We start from the raw sequence: 20,796 nt of genomic DNA, 5'->3' as shown, positions 1-20,796 counted from the left end.
GAGTAAAAAAACCTTGTCTGGCTGTGGAAGGGAAGCAGGAGGGATGGAGAGATCTTGAGAGAGGACACACTTTGCCATTGCTGGCTTTGATGTCAAAGGAAGAGGGCCTCCCAAAAATGGAAAAGAAAAGTTCAGAAAGGATACATGTATGCTGCCACTTGGGTTTTAGCCCAGTGAGAATGGTAACAGTTGATGTTGTCCCCTTTTGATAGGGTTAGAATCACCGGGGAGCTGGGCATCTGGGCATGCCTGTGGGCATTACCTTGATTGCTTGCTAGTTGATGTGGGCAGGAGGCCTTCTTCAGTGCATTGTGGAGAAAGCTAGCTGAGCACTAGTGTGTATTCAGTGTTCTCTTCTGCTCCTTCGAAGCTCCGACCAGCTGCTTCACACTATGGCAGTTGCCTTGACACCACCATGAACTCTGTCTCGACCTGTGAGCTTCCTCAAGTTGTTTGTGTCGGGCATTTTATCAAAGCAACAGAATAAAATGAAGCCAAGACCCATGTTGGATTTCTATCCTAAAGCAGAGTAGGATAAGTCTGGGTTGTTTTAAACTATCAACTTTATAGGCGTTAACTATTATACAACAATAACAGACTATATACAGAATTGGCATGCTGTCTAAGCACTTGCAAATGTTAGTTTCGTAATAAATGAAGCCTCGTATAATTTTCCTCCAGGCTTTTTGAGATTTTTCTGTTGTCTTTTGACATTTATGATGTAGAGGATAAGTCTAAATTCATCTAATTTTTTTTTTATTTGTAAAGGTTTTTCATGTTACTCCCTGAATAGATATATGTTCCTTTGAAATCCTCTAAATGATGCTATATATCGTTATGACACATCTAGTTGTGAATTTACCCTCATTAACTCTCTGGAACATGGTGCATGAATTTTTTTGCATCGTTCTCTGTAGACTTTCTATGCAGGATGTGGTCCAAGAGCCCGAAGCATCAGCGTCACCTGGGAATCACCTTAAAACCTAAAATCAAATCCTAAATCTTCCTGATTAAAAAAATTAATTAGGTCAAAAAAAAAAAACCTTTAGAAATTATGCAAGTATATGGAGACTAAAGAGTACGTTTGAAGAAATCAAAAGACAAAGTTCTTTAAAGAAATAAAAGCAAAGCCACAATATACCAAAGCTTCAGGGACACAGGAAAAAGCATATGAAGGAAAGGGGCACTTATAGTGATAAACACCTATATCTTTCGGAACAAAAAAAGATTTTTAAATGATGAATCTTAAAGAATTAGAGAAGCAAAATCAAACTGGATGTAAAGTGAGTAAATGAAGAGACAGAATCCAAAGCTTCAATACAAGTAAACAAGACAGATATTAAGGAAAAAAAATCACCATCAAACAGTTGAATTTTAAAGATAATAAACCTGAAACTAGACTAACCAAGAACACAGACAGGCAAGGTTAGAGGTGAAAAAGGAGACATTACCAATACAATAGAAACTGGCTGATACCCGGGTAATACAGTGACAGAGTCATTTGCTCCTTGTATTTCCTCTTTAGAGATGCATCTGTTCGGATTATTTGTCCGTTTTAATTGGACTACTTGCTTTTGATTGTTCAGTTGTTTGAGTTTCTTGTTTATTCTGCTTATCAGCCCTCTGCCAGATAAGAGCGGTTGATTGCACCTCCCAGTCTCAGGCTTTCTCTTGGCTCTGTTGACGGATTTAATTGGCCCTGTACATCTGTTTCTGCTTTGGGGTCCTCCCTGGAAACGTGGTTAACTACCCCAGTATATTAAAGTATTTCTTCTCTCTCTCTTTTTTTCCCTAGTAGCAAGCAAACAACAAACAATTGCAGCAAGGCCATGGAGAGGAAGAAACTCTTACACCTTGTTGTTGGTGGGAATGTCGGTTAGTATGGCTATCACAGGACACAGGAAGATCTATCCTATGACTCAGCTATCCCACTTCTGGGCATATATTCAAAGGAGATGAAGGCAGCACCCTAAAAGATGCCTGTAAACTTTGTGGGGGACACTGGTCATGATACCCGAGATAGAGAGCTAGCTAGCCTAGGTTCTAGTAAAGAAAACATGGTAGAAGACATGGGGGAATGGTACTCAGCCTTAGAGAGGGATGAAATCCTGCCACTTGCAGCAAAATGGGTAGAAATGGAAGACATCTTAAGTGAAATGAGGGAGATTCAGACAAGCACTGGAGCGTCTCCTACACGGAAGCTAAAAGGAGGTTGCTGGGAAAGAGCAATAGTGACTGTTAGGGACTCAGAAGGGAATTTGTGTTAGTGTGTAGGGTCAGGGGAGAGATAAGGGATTAAGGGGTGACTGCTCTGAGTCAGAGTACACTAGAAGCATGTATTGAAAAAAATCACTAGATTTCATTAGTAAATACAATTAATGCATGTTAAAATAAACAAAGAAAGATAGAAAAGAAGAACCCTAAAATGTCAGAGCAAGGCATAAATCAATCTGTATTTTTAACAAGATCTCTGGGTGACTGATATATATATATAGATTAAGGAAGTGTTTACTGAAGGATATTCAATAACTTGTAGATTTGATCTTGACTTTTCAATCAGTTTTTCTAATTTCTTTGTCCTTTGCCTCTCTAAAGTTAGAAGTTGTCAACAGGGGGCCACCTCTTCCTCTTCTTCCAAAGGCTCACTTCTTCCTGCCTCCTGTGGTAACTGACATGCCACCCCCTTCCTTTATCTCCATGTATTAAACATAAACTTCTAGGAAAGCTCTCTGCTCGTGGACGCTGCCGCGCCAGAAACAGGGCCTGCTGCCATAGTTAGGGGCCCTGCCGGGATGTCAGTCTTTACTTCTTGTATTCTCTCTTCACCTATCTTAATTTCTGAAGATAATTTAAGCCCACCCATTTGCTCATTTTGTCCTCTTTCCCCTTCATCGAGCCCCACTTTTGTGCGCCCTTTGCATTTTGGTCTGTCTTCTCCAGTTCTGTGCCCCTCTCCCTGTGAGAATTGCTCTTTCCAATACGGGGGAGTGTAAGCACATTTTCTCAATTTCTCCTTTCTCTTACCGCAGTTAATCTTTTTCAGTGTCCTAACCTTGAAGGCGAATTCTTTCTTTCTAAACAGTTTAACTTAACTTCTTAGAGGCAAAATTAATACAAATAACAACTTAATCTATATTTCTAATGTTTATATATCTGTATCTTCTTTAAAAAAACTTTTTGCATGAAAAAGTTCTATGTAAGAGAGACATATAGTTTCCCAAGTAGAGCCTGAATATAGAAATATAATGAAAAAATCTCTGACTCTGGGAAAAAAAAACACCTAAGTTTTAGAACAAGCAGAACTGCTGTCTGTTCTTAATCAGCCCTGGCTTGAGATGGCTCTTCACTTGAGACTGTGACTCCAGAAGAGCACCACCTTAGGCATAGCTAGCAGAGAGGACCACCAGAAGTCATCATAGGACTAATTACCCTTGTCATATATTTTCCAATAACCAACCCCCCCAAACAGAGATTAAGAAATGAATCTGTGGGGCTTGTGAGGTAGCCCAGTGTGTAGGGGGTTTGCAAATCCTGATTGCCTGAGTTCAACCCCAGCAGCCTTGGTTAACTAGGGGATAAGTTGTCCTCTGATGTATACTTGGATAATGGCACACACATGCCCACAAATAAATAAATGCAGTAAGACGGAAACATTTGTTGTGGATTGCTGTTTGTATTTTCTGTTTCCTCAAGAGGGCTGCCCTGATGAGAAGTCGATCTCATACTCAGGGGATGTCAGGTGAAATCTTAATCAGTCAGATAAGGCTAGAGCCTCGACTGGGTAGTAGAAGGAATAGGTGAAGCTGGAAGTTTTAGAGAAGGAAGAGAAGGAGGAGAAGAAGAGGAGAGACAGGACAGAGGGAGAAGATGGAGGAAGAAGAGGCTGAAGATGGAGCAGACCCACGTGAGCTGGAGGAGCCACAAGTAGCTGGGGATTTCATAGCTGGACAACAGAGTAGTGAAGTGGTATATCTGTCCAATCTAAGCGTGCAGCTTGTAATTATATTATTGGGTTGTGTGTTCTTTGCATGGGCATCTTGGGGTTGGAGGTTTACCATTATAAACCTGGCTGGAATAATATCAGTCTCCAGTGGCTTCATTTCACAGGAGCCGAGTGAGCAGTAGCTGGCTTTCTGCAGGCCAGCCACAGGGGGTGGATGGATGGCCTGAGAAATTCAAACAGCAGCTCCAGGGATTTCCAGGTAAACTGGTTTGGTTAGCTTAGCAAGCTAGCCTCCAGAACCAGGGCAAGATGGCCATGTAGAGCCAGCCATGGGGGTGGGGGTGGGGTGGTGGTGGTGGTAGGTGGTGGGGGGGCAAAACTGCTGATGCTGGCACATAGCTGGATTTAGCATGGGTTCACTTTAAAACTACACACTACACATATGTTTGTGTTATGGTAGGATTTCTTGATGTGATTAATTGCCTCCTTTCTTATTTCAATGTCCCTGTATTAGAACTTAACAGGAAGGGAAATTATGGTTATATAGGTGGTTCTGAGGCATGGACAGTCACAGCTGGCCTCTCTGCCTATGGATCACCTAAAGAACTCTTCTGGTTCCTGCCTGTGAATCAGTGCCTTGTAAAATGTAGAGGTAAAGGTGGTCTTGGATATCAGAAGCAAACTTTGAGAGGAGGACTTGAGTGATCTCAAGAACTAGAACATGAAAACTGAGGAGAGTGAAGGAGACGTTGAGCATTTGGGGCTTCGAAGAAATGCTGGGGACATGTACTGAAAGGCTAGGGACCTCCTATCCCCCATCTCCCTCTCCTCTTGGCTCATAAAGATTGCTCTTTTGCACATCTGGGTTGTATCTGTCACAGGTGCAGAACGTAGCTGTAGTGGCAGGGATGAGTTCTCACACTCAGAACAACACACTCATGCATGAGTGGGGCTCTGTTAGGTGCTAAAGATATGCACAGAGGCCTGTGAAGACCCAAGTAAGACACACTCACTTGTATGAGTCACAGGGTATGGGTAAAGGCAAACCAGAACTATGGTTGGAGAAAATCCTAAATAATAGTGTACATTCAGTAATTATTTGGGGGAAAAGGAGATTTATGTGGCATTAAGATGGGGGTGGTAAGTGAGTTTCATGTTGACTCTGACTAACTAGCTCCTAGCACTGGGCAGAGGGTTCTAAAAACAAGCCCAGTAGGAAATGATATTTTTACCTGTTAACAAACTCAGTCACAGAAATGGGAGGAGAAGGTTGGTTAAGTGGGTGATGTGTCTGTAACCCTGCTTTTTAAAAGGAGACTTTAAATACAATTAATAGACCAGAGTGAACATATCTTTAATAAGATATAATAAATTCTTCCTCAAATTTGACCTTTTAAGATGCAGAACATGTAGAATGTCTGGTTAATGGAAGGAGCCTGTAATTATGAATATTATGAACAAGACTGGGGCTAGAATTCAGAGGCCTATAGCAGATAAAATAAGCATTAGCTTTGCCATTCCGGTATACTTTTCTGGTAAACATTGCTAATTTTCCCTACTAATATATAAAAAGTGTGACAATCACCTTTTTGCTGCAAGTATGAAGATATCAAAGGCAGGTAGGATAAAACAGTGTCTGTCCCTGGTCTCAAAGTCAATGATGTTGGGACACAACATCTGCTCCAACACTGGGAGTAACTGGGACCAGTGGGACCCAGGCACCCAGGAACCCCACCAGGTTCCTTCCTGTCTGGGCCAGTGCCCTGAGCAGACCTTGGGTGCAAACTCCACAGCCAGTCCCACAACACCCAGAGAAAGCTCTACTCCCAGGCACTCTAACATACTCAGGTCACACCAGGATCTCAGGGACTCTCAGGAGCTCTGACACACCCAGCATCTCAGGATCACAGGATCCCAGAATCACAGGATCCCAGAGACAGCTGGACTCTGATGAGTTCTGACACAACCAGGATCACAGGAAGGACAGGATCTAGTCAGATATAATGAGGGCAGGTAGTACTAAAGATAATCAGATGGCGGGAGGCAAACTTAAGAACATAAGCAGCAGAAACCAAGATGATAATTGGCATCATCAGAACCCAAGCAGACCGTAGTCTTCTGGTTCCTGTCTGTACTCAGAGCTGATCCTGTGCCACAGAGCTACATACACAAATACTGCCAGGAGAGAGCTGGTCTCCCAGGAGTGCCTACACACCTGCAAGCACAGGTAAGACCATCACTTCTCTTCAAATTCCTGGCTCAAGAGGGACCCTTACAGAGCCATCAGGACATAGGAACCAAGGATCAGCTGGGGACAGGATCCTCTGGTCTCTGTACCCCAGAGTTAACCCTATATCACAGCTTTCCATACCTAAATTCCTCCCGGAGTGAACTGGTCTCCCAGGAGTACTGACATACAGGCTTGTAGGACAGACAAGCCACAATCAGGGAAAGCAAGATCAGCTAACACCAGAGGTGTTAACCAGATAACCAGATGGTGAAAGCAGGCACAAGAACATAAGTAACAGAAACCAAGGCTACCTGGCATCATCAGAAACCAGTTCTCCCACCACAGCAAATCCTGGTTACTCCAACACACCAGAAAAGCAAGACTCTGATTTAAAAATCACATCTCATGATGATGATAGAGGAATTTAAGAAGGACATAAATAATTTCCTAAAGAAATTCAACAGAATACAGGTAAACAGATAGAAGACCTTAAAGAGGAAACACAAAAATCCCTTAAAGAATTACAGGAAAACACAACCAAACAGGTGAAGAAACTGAACAAAACCATCCAAGATCTAAAAATGGAAATAGAAACAAAAACAAAAACAAAACAAAACAAAACAACAACAACAACAACAACAACAACAACAAAACCACAAAGGGAGACACCACTGGAGACAGAAAACCTAGGAAAGAGATCAGGAGTCATAAATGCAAGCATCACCAACAGAGTACAAGAGATAGAAGAGAGAATCTCAGGTGCAGAAGATACCATAAAAAACATTGACACAACAGTCAAAGAAAATGCAAAATGCAAAAAGATCATAACCCAAAAAATCCAGGAAATCTAGGACACAATTAGAAGACCAAACCTAAGAAGGATAATAGGTATAGAAGAGAATGAAGATTTCCAACTTAAAGGGCCAGTAAACATCTTCAACAAAATTATAGAAGAAAACTTCCCTAACCTAAAGAAAGAGATGCCCATGAACATACAAGAAGCTTACAGAACTCCAAATAGACTGGACCAGAAAAGAAATTCCTCCCGTCACATAATAATCAAAACACCAAATGCATTAAACAAAGAAAGAATATTAAAAGCAGTAAGGGAAAAAGGTCAAGTAACATATAAAGGCAGGCCTATCAGAATTACACCAGACTTCTCACCAGAGATTATGAAGGCTGGAAGATCCTGGGCAGATGCCATACAGACCCGAAGAAAACATAAATGCGAGCCCAGACTACTATACCCAGCAAAACTCAATTACCATAGATGGAGAAACCAAGATATTCCATAACAAAACCAAATTTGCACAATATTTTTCCATAAATCCAGCCCTACAGAAGATAATAGATGGAAAACACCAAAACAAGGAGGGAATCTATGCTCTAGAAAAAGCAGTAAAGTAATCTTTCAATAAAACCAAAAGAAGATAGCCACAGAAACATACTTCCACCTCTAACAACAAAAATAACAGTAAGTAACAATCACTTTTCCTTAATATCTCTTAACATCAGTGGACTCAATTCCCCTAAAAAGACAGACTAACAGACTGGATAGGTAAAGATGACCCGGCAGCTTGCTGCATACAGGAAATGCACCTCAATGACAAAGGCAGACACTACCTCAGAGTAAAAGGTTAGAAAACAATTTTCCAAGAAAATGGTCCCAAGAAACAAGCTGGGGTAGTCATAATCAAATGAAATCAACTTTGAACCAAAAGTTATCAAAATAAGATAAGGAAGGACACTTTATACTGGTCAAAGGCAAAATCTACCAAGATGAACTCTCAATTCTGAACACTTATGCTCCAAATGCAAGGGCACCCACATTCATAAAAAAAAACTGTACTAACACTCAAAGCACATATCTCACACCACACAGTAATAGTGGGAGACTTCAACACCCCACTCTCAGCAATAGACAGATCATGGAAACATAAACTAAACAGAGACATGATGAACCTAACAGAAGTTATGGACCAAATGGATCTTACAGATATTTATAGAACATATCATCTTAAAGCAAAAGAGTATACCTTCTTCTTAGCACCTCATGGTACCTTTTCCAAAATCGACTATATAATTGGCCACAAAACAGGCCTTAATAGATACAAGAAGATTGAAATAATCCCACACACCCTATCAGATCCCCATGGACTAAGGCTGGTCTTAAATACCAACAAAAACAACATAAAGCACACATACACATGGAAGCTGAACAACACTCTATACAATGATACCTTGGTCAAGGAAGAAATAAAGAATGTAAAGGCTTTGTAGAATTTAATGAAAATGAAGACACATACCAAAACTTATGGAACACAGTGAAAGCAGTGCTAAGAGGAAAACTCATAGCTCTGAGTGTCTCCAAAAAGAAACTGAAGAGAACTTACACTAGTAGCTTGACAGCATACCTGAAAGCTCTAGAACAAAGAGAAGCAAATATATCCAAGAGGAGTAGATGGCAGAAAATAATCAAACTCAGGGCTTAAAACAAGCAAATAGAAACAAAAAGTACTATACAAAGAATCAACAAAACCAGTAGCTGGTTCTTGAGAAAATCAACAAGACAGATAAACACTTAGCAGACCAACCAGAGGGCACAGACACAGTATCCAAATTAATAAAATCAGTAATGAAAAAAGAGACATAACAATAAAATATATCTTAAAATAATTATTCTGTTTGTTGAGTATTAACAGTTGAAAATATTAAAATCATGTTCTACAAAAAAATAAAAATAAAAAAAAGAATCAGTGATGGTACCAATGTCTAGTCACAGCATCAATGACAGTTCCTCTATTAGGCTACTTCAATGTCACCTCTTATGCCATGGTTTGACCTATCTGAGGACAAGGTACAGTTTATTTCCATAGTATCCTATGTCATTGCAATGCAGATCGACTTCAAGGCTTGGGGATAATCACTTTCTAAATGTCCTCCAACTTTCACATTCAATGTTGCAATAGAATTATCTGCTGTTACGTCCTGCCTGGACACAGAAGTCAAATCTGCTTGCCACCTATTGATGTCCTAGTCCATTTGCCCGTCATGCTAATCTCTCCAAATTCTAAGAATGGTCATATTAACTTGTCTACTTAAGACCCTGGCATTGGCTTTCCTATGCTTGTAAGAGCACAGCAAAAATCCCCCATCCATCATCCAGTCTGAAAAAATCCTCAAGCTTAGCAATTTATCATGTCAGTAACAGTGTTATTCATGTGGTTATAATAATATAATGTTCCTTATGAGGTTATATGTTATATGTTCCTTATGAGGACATACAATTTTCATGTAGTTTACAGAAGAATCAAATTCAAAGATGTGTAGGAGGGAAGTGACAATACCAGGACTCAGCTACTTTTTTGTGATGCAAAGTGGTCTGGGTGGTTTTCCATAGTCTGTCAAAGTAATATGACTGGTTATTAGGAAATTAGAAGACCAGTTCATTGGGATGGTCTTGTCCTAAAGCCTTCAAGGCCAGTGCATAAACAGGACACACCTACTTGAATGTTACCTGTAGGTTTTGTATTCAACAGAATAAAGAAAACCAGTAGTAGTGAATCTTTGATGGACAGGTGGCTATCGTAGTGATGGATGAATTGTGCTGGCTACATCTTGCCCCATTGTATCTGTTTCTTGGAGATACCTTTTTAAAAGAGCTTCATTGCAACATGCTATTTTATTTTGCTTAATAAAGAAAACAGATGCAGAGACTCATAGCCCAACATTAGACAGAGCCCAAGGAGGAAGAATTGTAGGAGCCAGAAGGGTTGAGGACACCAAGAGAACATGGCTTATAGTAACAACAATGCAGGGTTCATAGGAGCTCACAGAGACTGAGGCAGCAATCATAGAGCCTGAATGGGTCTGTGCTAGGCCCTCTGCAATACATACTGTGGTTGTTTAGCTTGAGTTTTTTGTTGGACCCCAGAGTGGGGGTTGGCTCTGACTCTTTTGCCTGCTCTTGGGACTTTTCTCCTCCTGCTGGGTTGCCTTGATTTGAGGGTTGGTGCGAGTCTTATTTCATCTTGTTCTGCTATGTTTGGTTCATATCACTAGGAGGAGGCTTGTTGTTTTCTGCAGGGAAACGGAAATTTAGTGGATCTGGGGTAGAGGGGAGAACTGGTGGTGAGAATTGGAAGGAGAGGAGGGAGAGGAGGCTGAAGTCAAGATGTATTGCAGGAGAGAAGAGTAAAAAAATCAAAAAGGAAAAAGAGTTAAGAGTTTGCCAGACACACCTTGGAATCTGATCTGGGCAAAGAGACAAGAGAAAGATGAGACAGAAGAGTCAGAGGTGCTCTCTACAACCCAGAGTTTTCCATAGTATAATTTCAACATCCTCAATATTTCACAAAAGACAGAATGAAGGAAAATCTCTAGGACTGTTAGCAGAACACCATAGTCAGGCCCTTATCCATGTTAAACATTCATAGCAATGATCAGGCCCTTATACATATGTTAAATGGTTACAGCACAGTAGTGATATAGGGGCCTTCTAGCCACCTGACCTGATGCCTGCTCTAGAGATATACATATGGGTGTATTGAAGCACAATGGAGATGACAACCAACCATGGGCACGGTTTGGTAAAGAAATGATTTAACTTCTCAGGAAAGTGAGTTTCAAATCAGCACCTAAGCTCACATTTCCTTCTAAGCTAAAGTGTGCTATGCTTTGTCTCAGCTTTAGTGTTGAACACTGTAAAATGTTCAATGCTCTTGTGACACCCACTTTTCCATTAAAAATGAACATTTAGTGAGTCCCCCAATCATCTCTCAGCTGAGTTCAACTAAGTTGTTATCTTATTTCTGAGAAATTTCCCATCATCTTCATGTCACATAAAAAGAAAAACTTATACCAATGGATCATTCAGATTTCCACCTATGTCACTAACTAGTTAAATCTAAGTGGGATTTTAAGGGACACATTAATGTGCAGGGAGAAAGCAATCATGGAGACCCGTGCCTACATGGAGAACAACCGGTGACTCCTGAGGTAAGGAGGATTGGCCTTGTCCAGGGAGGATTCAGTGTCTAGCAGAGAGTGGCTGGCCCTGAAATCCTATGTGCAGAAACGTAACCTTTAACCTTTGATCTGTATGTTTCAGTCGAAATAACCAGAGTTTAGGTAGCTAGTGTGGGACCAGAGTGGAGGAGGGCCCATGCTTGGCAGTAGTTGGCCAACACAAAATGGATTTCATGTCTTCTTATGAGAATTCTTGGTTTCTTTGTTTTATTGGATGTATGTTTGTTTTGATTCTTTTTAGAGAGAGAGGAAAGAGAGAGAACAAAATTGAGTGAGAGAAATAATATGATCAAATTATATTATGTGAAAAATTAAGAAATCAGGCTTAACAGGTTACACTTAAATATTTGTACACATACATACACACATACATGTGTGTGTGTGTGTGTGTGTGTGTGTGTGTGTAACAATAATAAAGGAAAAAAGATCATCGACTTGAGAGTTGTGGGGGACATGGAAAGGGTGGAGGAATGGCACTTGGGGGGGACAGAGGGGGGGGAAGGGAGAGGGAACATGATATAATTCTATTTCAATTGGAAATATAGTTAAAAAATAAAATATAAAACAATGTGAGCCCCCTTCTGTCACCTGCCATGACAGATAAAGTGTGTTTGCCACTTGGACACACTGAGAGACTCTGTAGGGTTTGGCTTGCTTTTTGAAGCTCTGTTGACACCACAGGATCATCCTCTGCTTGGACTATGTACACACAACCGTGGAAACGGGATCTAGACTTTTCCAAAAGAACAAATCAAGAACTAAGCTGTATACCCCGAGCTAATGGGTTAGCGTTCCCCAGGTGCCTCTCTTGACTGACACCCCACTCAGACAGAAGGCAGTGCTTCATCACACCAAAGCTCCCTGCCCTTTCTCCTCATCTACCTCCCACAGGAAAGGGGAGCTGGAACATCACCTTCCTTCTGTTATGGAAGAAGGTCACACTGTGTTTCTAACTGCTGCTCCTGCTGACTGGGCTGCTCTGACTAATGATGACTAATGTTTTATCGAGGTGCGTGGAGCAGTTCCATGGCTACCCTTTTAATGAGATCAGAGTTCACTCTCAAGTCTCTATTTTTTTCACTTTATGCTTGTTCCCTAGAGGTCTTCATTCTCGTGGTTTTGGTTTCAAACTGCGTGGGAATAATTTGTGGTGTTGTCTTTCTAATTCTGACCTCTACCACTTACAGCCCCGGTTCCAAGTGTCTCTTGCTTCTCACTCAATAATTCACTCACTCATCCATTTACGTTTCCATCATCAGATGAATATTTATTGCATGGCTATTGCAGGCCCAGCAGTCTATCTGGTTAGCTCTGGACTCAGGCAAAGGTAATAATACTTCATTTGCTGAAACATGACCTTGCCCCCTTCTCCTTTCCAGAATGAGGTGGTGGTGGGGGTGGGGGTAGCTTGTCCTCAGGCTTCTCTCACCATGGAGAAGTTCCTTCCCCTGAGCCTGCAGCTGTGTCTACCCTGGCTGCTATGTGGGCTCACACACTCATGTTATAATGAATGGGATTTCTTTCCCTAAAACTTGCTCCATCTTAAGTAGGCCTAAAACCTATAAATGATTCTAGTGACAAAAACCTTAGCTTTGCCCCAAACATGTTCTCAGCACCTACTTCCACGTTCCTTTGGCTGTGCAGGCATTTCTTCTCTGATGTCTCCTTTCTTAACAGTGGCCCCATCATTTGATTCAGAACCTCAAAACCTCATACTTTGTCCTGATGTCATGGGATCTACTCTTCAGTTTCCATTTCTAACTCTCTACCTTCCTCCTCCATTGCTGCCGTGGGAACCTTTTGAAGACACATGTTTAAGCATGTAGCATCTCCTTTCTTCCACACTGCCTTCCCACTTGCTGCTCAATGGAGTTGAAATCCTTTATTTTATAAGCAGCCCTTCAATTTGGTCCTGCTCGATGCTCTAGCCTATTGTTTACAAAACCCTGATCCCCCCATCTTAGCTTCCTCTTATTTCACACACAGTTCTTAAGACATCCAGGATGTTTGAAGACTGTCTAAGCTTTGCTATATAGTCTCTCTATCCTTTCTGCCTAGCGTCAAGCTAATTCTTCTCACATCTTCCTTCAAGAACCACCCGCTCTGTGAAATGGATTTATTCTATCTTTTCTGGTAGAATTAGTCGGTCGGTCTTTCGTGTGTCTCTGTGGTACCCTGGCTGCACCCTACCACGATATCTGGTATACCCTGAGTACGTGGTCTTGCTTGATGGCAAATTTCTCAAAGGCAAGATGCATGTCTGATTTATCTTTGCATACCTAGTGCCTGCCAAACTAACAGGTACATGCTTTTAGCATGTGATGGATGATTGCTAGATAACTAAATACCAGGGTTATTTGTTAAGCTGAGAAAAGTATTCTCTGGTTTTCTGTTTCATGTGATTTTAAAATAGTTGTTTTCATTGTTATTATTATATATGTTACTATTATGTCCTTTAATTATCATTAAAGGGAACATCTTAGTTGAAAATGAGAAAATCCATTTATATTTTTGTTTAAAAGGTATGTTGGATTTGCGCAACTTGTGAGGTACGAATGAACAGATCCGGGGTAGACTCTGGCAAGCACATGCTTCACTCCTCTCATCTTTACAGAGGTGCATGTTAAGCAATTTAATGATGCACTGTAAGGCCACTTTGCTAACCCTTGGAAAATGAGGACATGATCCTTGCCCAGTGCCCCGGTGTCCTGCTATATTAGGAAGCAACCTTTGCTGAGCCCTGACTCTGTTCCAGGCATTGTTTGCACTGTTTTGGGAGGTTGCTGCTTTCAGCTGTATAATCTGAATCTCTTGCTTGATATTCCCATCTCTCCAGGACGCTACCTCTGCCCTGGGCACCTGTATTTCTTCCTTGGAATACCATGACACATGGCACAGCTTTTCTGTGACCATGTGTTTCATTAATTGCATCATAGTTTTTGACCTTGATCTTTCGACTTCATTGCATTTTAAATTCCCAAGACAGGTTCAACATGGCTCCCCCTTTGCTAGTCTGTCTGACCTCTCCACTGCTTTGTCACCAGAAGGAAGCTCCCACATAACCGGCCTCCAGCCTCCCTCCACCTGTTTTTCATTTGCTCACTTGTTTATGAGGTTCAGCCATGCCACAGATGTCTCATCTGCACCATGCACGACTGATCTGAGGGCTCATCAGCTCAGGCTAGGGGAGCCCCTCAGATTAGCCCAGCCTGTGAGATCGCAGAACTCTTCCGAGTAGTACAGGAAATGCATCGTTTAGATGAAAAGATCGTTAGATGCTGTGGGAGTTTCAGAGCAGCAGAAGCCTAACCAAGAGGTGTAATAAGCCAGCGCTTAGTTTTAAAGAGAACATTAAAGCAATGGCCAATTTTCTAATTATAAGGTTTTGAAAATTCATGATGTTCATATTATTAATATCCTACATTTCAGAAGTTGTAGATAATAGAATATGATTATGGATGTCAGATATGAATTTAATTAAAAATAATAAAAAAGCCCCTAAGCATAGCTTTTCAAAAAACCCTGAACTTCAGAAGAGGGCAGAGAGTTGCATTAGGCTCTCTATGTTGCATATGAGTTGCATATGAATGCACTATATCTTTTTACACCATTACATTTGCCTAAAATATGCCCCAGGCCTGGGTATTTCAGTCCAATACAATGTGTGTTATATGGGACAGAAAGATAGCTGGTGTTGGATTCTTTTTCTTTTCAGCAGCTGCTTTAACTCCTGTACACAACAATCAGGTTTCCAAGCTTGCCAGCTTCAGTAGCTTCATGGAAGGAAAAGAACACGGAAAACTCCAAATAAGTCCTATTTTCCGAGTTCTTACTTGACTGCACACTTCACACGCCATGTAAGCGTCAATCCTGTAAGCCAGGTTCTCCAACCACTTCACAAATGAACTCATTTAAAGATGGAGAGAGATGAAAAGTGACTTTCTCCCTGTCACAGTGACATGCTGAGTGGCTGAGCTATAATTTTAAACCCAGTTTTCAATCCAACATTCTTTTTTTTTTTTTCAACATAAACACTGTATTTATTGGCTCCCTTGCTTTTCCCCTGTTCCATCCCGTCCTCGATTTGTGAAAGACTAGCTTTAATTTGGCTACATGGTAATAATTCTATGACTTAGGAAACTAAAGGGTTCAATCCAACATTCTTAACTAGCATCTTAGTTTTACTTCTGGTTGCTTTGATAAAATACACAAGTAATTTAGGATAGGAAAAATTTATTTTAGCCCGGAGTTTCACCATAGTAGGGAAGTCACAGCACTGGGTGCATGAGAGAACTGGTCACATTACATTCTTTGACAGAAGAAGAAAGTAAGAGACGCATAAGTGCTTACACTCTGACTGCGTTCTCCCTTTTTTTTTTTTTTTTCTGTTGTGAATATGTGATATTTATTCTTTTTTTTTTCCCATTTTTTATTAGGTATTTCGCTCATTTACATTTGCAATGCTATACCAAAAGTCCCCCATAGCCACCCACCCCCTCTCCCCTACCCACCCACTCCCCTTTTATGGCCCTGGCGTTCCCCTGTACTGGGGCATATAAAGTTTGCGTGTCCAGTGGGCCTCTCTTTCCAGTGATGGCCGACTAGGCCATCTTTTGATGCATATGCAGCTAGAGTCAAGAGCTCTGGGGTACTGGTTAGTTCATAATGTTGTTCCACCTATAGGGTTCCAGATCCCTTTAGCTTCTTTGGTACTTTCTCTAGCTCCTTCATTGGGGGCCATGTGATCCATCCACTAGCCGACTGTGAGCATCCACTTCTATGTTTGCTAGGCCCAGGCCTACTCTGACAAGAGACAGCTATATCAGGGTCCTTTCAGCATAATCTTGCTAGTGTATGCAATGGTGTCAGCATTTGGAAGCTGATTATGGGATGGATCCCCGGTTTTATACAGTCCAGGATCCAAGCCCAGGGAGTGGAGCTACCCACCCTTCTCTTCAGGCTACATCCTCTTACACCATTTAATGATAATCCTCTGCAGACATGCCCACTAGGCTACCTAATCTAGACAGTCCCTTAGTGAGACTCCCTTCCCAGGTTCTAGATTGTGTCGAGTTGACAATTAAAATGAATCACCACAACTACTATTTCACATATGTCTGTGCACCACCTGTGTGCCTGGTACCTGGAGTCGCTAGAAGAGGGAGTCGGATCCCCTGCACTGGGGTTACAAATGGTCAAGAGATAACACGTGGCTAGTAGGAATTGAACATGGGTGCTCTGGGAGAGCAGCCAGTGCGTGTAACTGCTGATCCATCTGTCCAGCTCCTATGTATGGTTGTTTGTTTGTTTCATCAAAACTCAGTGTGGTTAAAAGTGAGCGACATGGCATTCTGAGTGCACATAGCTGACTGCTAAGTAAACCACACAGCAGTGTGATGTGGAGCCCTCGCTTTGCCACATGACCTCTTCATATGTGGGGCCTGCCCTATTGCTGCAGGGCAACTCCTGAGTGCCACTGTGGTTCCAAGAAAGAAAGAGAATCCCTTAGATTAAGTGGGAATTTATACCCAAGCCACAAGGAAATGCAGATGATTAACAGTGGATGAAAAAATGTTGCAATACGAAGCAAACATCAAACCGAACCCCTGACATTTACCCAGGGATGAAGGAGTGAGCAGAAGAATAACATGGCTCGGAAAGGGCAGCGGGGAGACAGGAGACGAATAATGCAACTGGGATTGCAAATAACCTGACTACTGCACACGGAAACCAGAGAGGTGAAGCGGTAGGTGGGCTCCTTCTGTGACTGAAACCCAGCAGTCTCCGGGTCCATGGGTGCCACACAGGGCTTCCATCTCTTTGGACTTTTAAGTGTCTTTTAAGACACTTGTGCTTTGAATTTAGTCTCGGTTAAAAAGGAAGACAGAAGAACATGCATGCTTTCCTTTTTCCTACTCGAAACCATTTATTTCTTCACCTTTAAAAAATGCTTTCCACTTGTAAGGGCTTTCTGCACACAAAAGCACGTTCTCTCACAAACTTAACCCGTGAGCTTGAAGGACCATCTGGAGACGTGGGCTTCTCTTTCTTCTAAAGAGTCAGCAGGGAGCCTCAGGAAGGAGGAAGTGTGTTCTAAAAGCATTTTTTAAAGAGGGAAGCCACAGAGAATGTTGACAGCGATACAGTTTAGAGGGCAACTATTTCAAAAGTCCTGGGCCTTTGAAGAACTATTGACAAAGGAGTTATCTGATAATCAAATAGTAAGTATCAGATAGCAAGTAATTAGTAAGTATGTTAAACTAAGATCATCATTTGACGTGCTGGTGACAACATAATTGGGACTCGCAGTGGCTCGGTGGGTAAAGTAACATGCTGTGAAGCCTGGCAAACGGAGTTCGATCCCTGGGACCCACACAAGCAAAGGAAAGATCTTATTCCCCAAAGGTTTCAGACCTTTGTGCATGAACACACACTAAAAAAAAAATAACCTTTTTTATTTCACCAAAACCATTTAGCATTTCTGCTACAAATCTCAATTTTTGTTAAGATTTATGGCTGGTATTTTTATATTACACTTACTTTTTTTCTATTGTAGTGGAAACAGAGAGTCATAGTAGAAAAGGAAGTAGGAACCCGGAATAGAATGTGTGCCTTTTTCAATCTAAAACCTGAAAGAACTGGGTGAGTATAAAATGATACTATTACATTTATCACTATTATTAAGTCTACTCTGATGAGAGACACTGCTTTTTCCAGGCACTAAAATAAAATTGCCCCAGCATTTTTGGTGCTTACAAAGGCTCAGAACAATGGGTTTGCAGAAGCAATTGGTCTTTGGAACACTCAGCATCCTGTGGAGAGCAAGATCATGTAAAGCCTGGGACAAGTACGGCAGTAACAGTTTCCCTTCTCAATTGCCCAGAGCACACAGATTTCACTGTAACTAGAGGAGCCCAGCAGTGTGTGCTTCTGTAGCTTTGAACTGATTTGCCAGAGGTTGGGGTTTGGGACCAATGGACAGGGAGAAGTTCATGTAGGAACTAAAGACATGATTGCACATGGAATCCCTTGGAAAAGTGGAAAGGGACATTTCTATTCTTAGATATATGAGTCTTTAGATATATGGATTAGAAAGACCTTTGCTTCTTCGTGTTCATAATCATTTATATTTTAGAATGACTCATAAGTATTTTTGGCTTTTTTTCACCAAATGTCCCCCCACCCCCACCCCCCAGGGAGGAAGTACATTAGGAAAAAATAGACACAGATTTCCAGCTTGCCTTATTTCAAGAGTTTTAATTCTCTGCTGAGAGGAAATGCCTCCCGGAGAGAGTGAGATTTCTGGAAATGTACGGCTCTACCCATCATCACTCTGGGTATCGGCATCACACTTAGGGTATCCGGCATCCCCCGCATGTTCTCTGGTTCCCAATCTGTTATTCCCAGTGAGATAGCAGGTCCCGGAAGTCTGGAGGCTTCCCTTCTCCTTCTCTCTATCCTTTCTCACCTACCTCCAGGCCCAGCAGACATCCTAGGTGAAGTTCCCTGGAGGCCCTTTCTGGGTTATTTCATGGCCAGCAAGTCCTGACGCTCTTTCAGCAGAATGCTTATGTTTGAACCTCATGATATACCAAGATTTCCTGCAGTCACTTCAGCAGGCCGGCCTTTCAGTCCATGACTGGAGATACTGCATGTCTACCCATTGCCAACATCAGAGGCTGTCTGGTGATGGTCCTTTGTATACTTAATTCTCTTACTATGTGTAGAAATCATAACAGCTACAAATCCATCTCTATGTCTATGACTCCAGGTGGCCATATCTTTGATACTCCAGAGTTCTAGAAATAGAGGCAGTTTATGATACAACATTTAAAATAAGTCAGCTTCATATTGGCTGCATTTAGTTGCCTTCAAAATCAGGTTTTTATTCGGTGAAGACTAAACAGAGAGTCCAGTTTGTTTGGCCTCTAACCCATACAGCATGCAGAGAAAGGCCTTCATTTACTATAGTCAATTTGAGGTAATTCAAACATTTCTAGCTAGGTTAAAATTCTTCACTCCACATATCCAGTGATATATTTCCATTTCTGTAATTGTGTGTGTGTATGTGTGTGTGTGTGTGTGTGTGTGTGTGTGTGTATTTTGAAGGCTACTAAAGGGAAGATGTCAGGTATTGGTTTTGGCTGCTGTCCATGTCTCTCCGTGTCCCAGAGCTTGCCAAGTAGGCTAAGCTGACTGGCTAGAGAGCCCCTAGATTTCTGTTTCCACCTCCATAGCACTGGGAACATAATCATATCCCACCACACCGGAGCTCTTTATGTGGGGATTAAATTCAGGTGTGCATGCTCTAAAGGCAAGCATTACTTCCTGAGCCATCTCCCCAGTGTAGTGTCTGCTTTTCTCTGTCTATGGCTGTATTGCAGACCTCTAGGAGGCATTATTTACACAAGAGGCTAAGACAAGACAATGTTTCTAGACTCTATTTGCCAGAGGACCATTATTCTAAACATGTTAACCCATCAAGTGCCATCACTTTTGTGTAAAAGTCATTAGAAAATTAAAGGAGAAGCATATAAGCCTCTATCCAGAAATTACTTGGTTCAATAGACATAAAATGACATCAGTTTTCCATGATAGTTTACAATAGATGCTCTCCATTTCTTGCATCTTTCTGGAGATGACTGTTGCTGGATTGCCCCCAGTCTGCACTCCATGCTCTGAGTAGCTCTCCTATGCTAGGACGGAGGTTGTGTGGCATAGATGTCCATTGCATTTGTCACAGTACAGAGGTCCTGCTCGGGACTGGGACATCTCAACAGTTTATTAGAGAACAACTTCAGAAGTCACACAGATGCATGGAAGCAAGCAAAGAGGCGGCAAGAAGTTCTCTCAAAGGAGGCTTTGCTCTGATAGGCAAATTAATTGGTTATGGGAAAAAAACCACTCAAGGCATCATTGTCCTTATTTCAACTTTATCCTGGAGCCTCGAGACCAATTTGGACTTGGGACTTCCCATCTGGGCTCTTTAGCTATTGTGAGCTGCTGGCAGCAAACGAGACCTTTCGCAGTTAACTCAGAGACTCTGGCTAAAGTCTAGAGAGTAATTTTCTCTGCCTACATGAAAGCATACCAATCCCCTTGAAATTCTGCATCCTTTGTCCTACTATGGACTGACCACAGTTGGTCCCTCAGTAGCCAACACTGCAAAATATAGATGCAACTACTTTTTTTGTGTGCTCGTTGAAATGGTTTTCAGAAAAGCTTCTGGCTTTGCAGACGGTCAGATGTGCTCTTTGCCATCAGTGGTGGGCATTTGGGGTATATATCCTTTCATCTATATAAAAAGAAAATTCCAGTGGTGGCAGAAAACTTCTGTGCTCTGTGCATCAGAAAGAAAAGATGTTTAGAAGGGCTCATGTTGTCAAATAATTAGTCTAGGATTTAGAGGAGGGTGGTGATGTTACATGCTACTCTGGGCCTAGTGACACTCTGTCTACAGGGAGAAACCTGGAGATGAGAACCTGAAGCATATAGGTTCCAGCACTTCACCTATGACCCAAGCTGGAGTGAACAAGAATGGGTCCCCAGGAACAGTAAGGGCAGTGAGAAGGTTGGCTGTTGACAGCTGCGG

General features: G+C 41.8%; 1 protein-coding gene across 18 annotated transcripts in view, besides 1 other annotated feature; it reads right to left on the bottom strand.

The window, feature by feature from the left end:
- Positions 1 to 20,796, bottom strand: part of Magi2 (membrane associated guanylate kinase, WW and PDZ domain containing 2) — a 1,485,406-nt gene that overhangs the window by 193,329 nt on the left and 1,271,281 nt on the right. The gene's annotated exons all lie outside the window — the stretch shown is intronic.
- Positions 16,575 to 17,690: an enhancer, noted in NCBI's record as "VISTA enhancer mm389". NCBI's record gives its function as "enhancer in: ear[6/8]" and the evidence as "EXISTENCE:transgenic organism evidence [ECO:0001131][PMID:17130149]".

Source organism: Mus musculus, chromosome 5, assembly GCF_000001635.26.
Source record: "Mus musculus strain C57BL/6J chromosome 5, GRCm38.p6 C57BL/6J".
In the NCBI taxonomy this organism is placed as follows: Eukaryota; Metazoa; Chordata; class Mammalia; order Rodentia; family Muridae; genus Mus; species Mus musculus.
The sequence above is the reverse complement of the archived record's forward strand: the minus strand, read 5'-3'. Positions and strand labels throughout refer to the sequence as shown.